We start from the raw sequence: 6,408 nt of genomic DNA, 5'->3' as shown, positions 1-6,408 counted from the left end.
AAAAATCCCCCTTTCAAAATGCTCAAAATTTGTCAAGAATTGGATAATTGCAGACCTGCTGCCCGAGTGAGTACTATCTACAGGGCTTTGTGGACGGCCCACCGCATGTCGCTGCCACGGGAATAGCACACCCTGGCCTTTGGCCATGCTGCGGACAGCGTCTGAACAGTGCAGGAGCTCAGGGCAGAGCCCATGCATGAAGCAATACTGCTCTGACCCGAGAGCCCCCACACTGTTAGCACTTAACTGGGACCCTAACCCACTGTACCGTCAGAAGGAAGGAGGGAGCAGGGAAAGAGGGCAATGATGGTTTAAATCAGGGGGCAGCACACTCTGGCCCCCAGGCCAAATCCAGCCCAGTGCTGTTTTTATAAAGTTTTATCGAAACATTGATTTGGACACTGTCATAGACAGCTCCCACACCAAAACGTCAGAGTTGAGTAGTTGCAACTGAGCGCATCTGGCCTGCAAAGCCTCAAACACTCACCATCTGGCCCTTTACAGAGAGTTTGCTGATCCTCAGCTTAAATAAAGGCAGGGGAGTGACTCTCCTGCAGGACTTCTCCAGGGTCTTTGAAGCATTAGTTATTGGCCAGTGGGATCTCCACAAAAGGGCTTTTCCAGGCTCATGAGGTGAGAAGCCATCTTTTCCCTGTTGTCTTGTAGGGACTGGTGCCCTCGGAACAGTGTCTCGCTGTAGTCTCAGTGGATCATCTGGGGACTGAGGGGAGGTCTCTGATGATTACCCCCAGGTCTAAGACCCTGAACACACATCCACGCAGTCACAAGATCCAAGATTTCCCAGTCTGTGTCTCCCCAGAACTCTCCCCACGTGGCAAGCAGGAAAATGCAACCAAGACCACCTTCCTGGAAGCTGGCATATCAGCGTCCCGTGTAATGAAGCTTGTCCTGAGGTCAGCCTTCTGCCCAGGGGACATGGAGCAAGAGCACCTGAGGAGCCTGAGTCATTGCCCCTTAAATGAACAGAGGAGATGCAAACCCAGAGGGGTCGCTGTCCTTCCAGCATGGCTTATCCCATCAGGGTGGCCTGACAGCTACTTGCTGTCTGGCCTCAGTGCTCAGACACGTCTCAGCCCCTCGCTGCCAAGCCCGCTGTCACCTGCTGAGACGATGGCCAGTGTCTAGCCACCTGTCACCCAGTTCCATGCAGGGACAGGGTTGCAATCTCTACCCTGGGGGACTCATCTACCAAGTTGAGAGGAATCACAGGGAACAAGCAGTGTGTGTGAAAGAAGGGCAATTCAGGAAGGCTTCCTGGAGACAGTGGCCCCTGAGATGGGCCAGATAGAGGGTATGGACAGGGGACTGCAGGTGGAACAGCATTTCAGAGAGCAGGAACAGTCTGCCCAAGAACAGGGAGCAGGATAGCACAGTACATATTTGAGCAGTGATTTGAGGCGGCACTGTGAGTGCTGGAAGGAGCTCTGGGGGTCTAGGGTTAAGGTATTTGGCTACTAGCCAAAAGGCCAGTGGTTTGAACCCACCAGCCACTCTGAGGAGAAAAGATGAGGCAATCTGCTTCTGTAAAGATGTGTAGCCTTGGAAACCCAGTGGGGGTCGCTATGAGCCAGAATCAACTCAATGGCGGTGAGATTGGTTTTTTGGTTAGTGTTGAGAGAACCTGGGCTGGGAAGCAAGGTGGGGACCAGGTGACGGCGAAGGACCCTGACTGCAGGCAGTGAGCACATTTCCTCCTGACAACACCCCTGGGCATGACTGGGGTCAACTCTCCCCTAGAATGTGTGTTGAAAGGCAAACAAACTCTCCACGTATCTGCATGGTTACAAGCCATCTTAAAGTGGAGATACATTCCCCCAAACGACCGTCTGTCTACTTTCAGAGAGCCGAGGTTCTCGAGCTTTCAGCTTCAGGCTGGAACAGGCTAAGTGCTGGTGGGAAGAATGAAAAGAGCGCCTAAGATGCTTACGAAGCAGCGGCCCCTGCCAGCCTGCGCGGCCCCTAGAAGCAGATGGAGGTGGGGCAGCTGTGCTTCACCTGGGCCGGCGGGCCCCCAGAGCATCCTTCTTCCCACCGACTGGGAACTGATGCAGTCAGCCATAGCCACCGCTGTTCTGTCCCCCAGATGTGGGGCTACTGGCCCTGGACTGCAGCTGTGACTCAGGATGATGTAGCTGCAGTTGCTGACAGGCGGACAGAGGAATGGAGGACACACACCACAAAATGAAGGCGGTTGTCCCTGGATGGTGGGTTGGTGGGTGATTTGGGTTTCAGAAAGCAAAAGGTCATGTGTTGCCAGGTCACCTGCAGCTGCCCCCCCACCTCACCCCCTAGACGGAGCCCTTTAGCTAGCTGTGGGGCAGGGGCAGAAGGGTGGGTGGGCAACAGGGAGGAGGAAGTCAGCTGAGGCTTCTGCCTCGTGGGTGTGGAAGCGCCTCAGGAGCTAGACCGGAAACCATCGGGCCTCGTGTGGGGCATACAGGCCTGGCTGCCACCTCCCCTGGGTGCCCACCTGTGCCCTGTAGTGCAGGGACGGGCTCTGAATTCTCTGTTTCAGTGACCAGCCCAGAGCCTGCACTGAGGAGGTCCCCAGAGGAGCCTGTTGGGTGGGATAGTCTGTTGGTTTGGGGTTAGAAGGATTTGCTCTCAGAATCCACTGATACTAAGCCAGAAAAAAGGGGGGAAAATGTAGCAAAGCATTACTGGGCTTGGAGGCAGGCTGACCGTGTGGTGTTCAGGAGCTTACACTTCACAGCAAGACGGCCTGAGTTCCCGTTCTAGCTCTATCACTTCCTGGCTGTGTGACCTTGAGGAAGTTGCTTAACCTCCCTGAGCCTCAGCTTCCTCATCTGTAAAATGAGAATAGTAAAGCCTACCTCTAGAGCTGTTGTGGGGATAGAGGAGTAAGTGTGCATAAAAGAATGTGCCCTGTGTGACTTCATCTGTGTGTAGTTCAGCATCTTGAAAGCACTGCCCAGCTCACCTCTGTGCTTGCCACTCTGGGGACAGGCTCGCCCACAGGGAGGAAGCCCACAGGGGCCTGGAGCAGGCGATGGTGCGCTCCTGTCACCTGGGCCCCGAGTAGCTCGTCCTGATCCGTCTTGAATATTGCACTCATCTTCTGGGTTCATTTAAAGAAGGGCTCCTGTGTTCAAAATTTAAGATGCTATTAAATTGAGGGTCCAATGATTATATGGCTGAGGACCCAGTGATACTGGGCGAGGGGATTGTTGTAGCCTCTGGGCTGTCAGGGAGGGAGCCAGAGGGCCCTTCCACAATGACAGGGGCCTCACTGAGTGCCCCCCATCCAGTGGACTCCTCTACCCTGAAGTTTGTCCGAAGCCACGTGTACTCCACTCAGACCCCCCGCTGGATCCTCGCCTCTTTCAGCACAACTGGCTGGGCACGTGATGGCCAGGCCCAATGCTAGGGTGCACGATGGCTTTGACCTGGCTCCTGCCCCAGGACCCAAGCCAGATGGGGTGAGAGGTATGGGGCCAGCCAGGGAGCTGCTAGCCATGCCTGCACTGAGGAGATGCTCAACAACTCCAAAACCAAAACCAAACGTATTGTCATTGAGTGGATTCCGACCCACAGTGACTCTATAGCGTGTCCAAGGCTGTAGTCTACATGGAAGCAGACTGCCACGTCTTTCTCCCACAGAGTGGTTGTTGAGTCCGAACCGCTGACCTCTTGGTTAAAAGCGAGGCACTAAACACTGCACCACTAGGTTTCCTTCCCAGTACCTCAGAGGACTTAAATTCTTTTCTAACAGGGACGCTTTCTCTCAAGGCTCAGCATTAATAAAATCCTTCCAAACCCTGAATTCCAACGACCAGGGATGCTCTCTCTCAAAGCACTGCCATCCAGCCCTCAAAAAACCCCTCCAAAGCCTGAATTCCACTGACCAGATAAACAGGAAATGTCATGTTTCTTTAAATGCCTATAAATAATGTTTGAAGTGAAACGGCTTGTCTCCATTTCCAGTAATTCCGCCCCATCTGAGGCTGAGGGGAATGGTACCCTGCTCCCCAGCCCTGGACGCCAGCACCCTTGTTATTCTGTCGGAAGTGCCTCACCTCCTCAGGTGGAGAGGGAGGTGGGAGGCGGAGGAGGCGGGGACCCAGGAGCTGGGGGCTCCTCCCCTCACTGGGCCCTGATGCTCCCTGACCACCCCAGCCAACCCTAACACAGCCTGTGGGCCACGGAGAGCCCTGGAGACCCCGAGAGGAGTCTTTTCGGGGGCCTGCTGACCCAGGTAACCCAGTTAACACATCTAACTGGTGGCCAGAAGGCTCCAGGCTCAAGTCGACCCAGAGGCACCTCAGAAGGAGAGCCTGGCAGTCTACTTTGGGAGTCAGCTATTGCCACCCTTTGGAGATCAGTTCTACTGTGATGCACGTGAGGTTGCCATGTGTCAGAGCTGGCTTGAGGCAAGCAGAGAGAGGAGGGGACTTGATGGGCACTCTGTAACTGGCCAATGCCCCCACAGCTTTTGTGATTAGTAACTTTCCCTGGTAACTTCCTTTGTTTCTTTTTTGAAAGCAGCAGTTGCAAGCAGGAGAGGAGAGTACACCGGCTCCTACCAGCTTGGCCCACAGAGCGTGCACAAAGACTCCAGCCTTGTCCTCAGATGACCTAGTCACGTATTCCCTGCAGAAGTTTCCCTGCTGATCATGCTAAGGCTGTCATTTTTAGAACATGCGATGGATGGCCGCTGTGCGCACACTTGCACCACCATAAAAATCCTTATGCGGGTCCCCTAGAATTTCAGTGAGTCTGTGTAACCTCCCTCTTCAAACCTCACAAAGCTGTAAGTCACACTTACTTCGGGGTGTCAGATCTGAGGACGTCTTCCCCCTGGCTCCCCATCTAGCGCCACATAAATAAAGCTACTTCCTGCTTCTCAAAGGCCGATGTCTAGAAACTGGATTCTGTGCGCACTGGACAGCAGCCCTCCTTGGGGGCCCCCCCCATGACCTCGCCTGCCCTTGGCTCTGACCCAGGCAATTTCTTCTCCTACAGCTCTGGGCTGATGATGAACCTGCCTGCCAGGGCCCAGGACCCACAGGAAGATTGGCTCCAGCATGGCAGGCAGAAGCCTTCCATTAAAGGGCAGTCCCATGCATCTCCCTGAGCTGTGATTCATTAATATATGGGTTTAGTAATAATCAACAAAGAAGTGGATGGAGTTTGTTGCAGGGCTCGAGAGGCCTGGTTCCCTGTGTGTCTGCAGAACCAATGCAAATACTCTGCTTGGAGGTGGATAGAGAGAAGCTGGAGTAAGTTTGATGTGGGGCCTAGTTCTATTCGAAACACCTTGACAATAAACCACTCTCTCAGATTCCTTTAAAGCAGCATATTTCAGCAGCCGAGTGACATTTTGGAATCAGTGGGTCTCTATGTCTCGCCTGTTGGCACAGGTGGACCCACTGTGAGGGACATGAGGCCTGGCCCACCACCAGGCCACCCCTGTAATCCAGAGAGCATCTCTTGCCGACTGCAGAAGTCCCTGGCTCAGCAGGGCAGTAAATCTCACCTGCATGAGGCCTGCCAAAGGCTTTTGCTCACGTGGTCATCTCAGGTCCGTGGCACCCAGGAGGCACTCAGCTGCATCTGTGGATCGGTGCGGGTGCCCTGCGGGCCAGGGAGGCTCTGGGAGGAGGACACAGCCAAGGCAGATGCCGAGAGTGGAGTGTGGACCTGGGTGCTTCCTGAGGGGCAGGGAATACTGCTGGGGCTCATGGGTGGCTGTGCACCTTGGCTCTGGAGTCAGACGGCTGGGTTGGGAGTCCAGGTAGGTCCCTTGCTAATCAGGTGGCCTCCGGAGCTCACTCCTCACCCAGAAGCGGGGCTGATAGAGGTGGCCCCTCACAAGTGTGGAATGACGATTCACGTGGGTCAGGAGGCAACGCCCTCAGCACAGGCCTGCAAGGGACATGACAGTCAATAAGGGCTCTTAGCAGTGTCAGGCCTTTTTCAGGGTCTTAGAGAAACGGCACACACAGGGCTTCACAGACTCAGACACACATACACACACACAAATGGACACACACAGGCCCTCACAGACTCAGACACACACACACTGACACCCATGGACACACAGACACACACACAAACGCACACACACAGGCCCTCACAGATCCAGACACACACACACACACACTGACATCCAAGGACTCACAGATACACACTCACACAAATGGACACACACAGGCCCTCACAGACTCAAACACACACACTGACACCCATGGACTCACACACACACACACACAAATACAAATGGACACACACAGGCACTCACAGATTCAGACACACACATAAATGTACACACACACACACTGACACACCCCTACATACAAACACACACTAATTGACACACCCATGGACTCACACACACTCACAGACACACATAATGTGCACACACTG

This window comes from Orycteropus afer, unplaced genomic scaffold (genome assembly GCF_000298275.1).
Source record: "Orycteropus afer afer isolate SDZICR_OR568_19922 unplaced genomic scaffold, OryAfe1.0 scaffold00038, whole genome shotgun sequence".
NCBI classification, from domain to species: domain Eukaryota; kingdom Metazoa; phylum Chordata; class Mammalia; order Tubulidentata; family Orycteropodidae; genus Orycteropus; species Orycteropus afer.
This window is presented reverse-complemented; position numbering follows the sequence as displayed.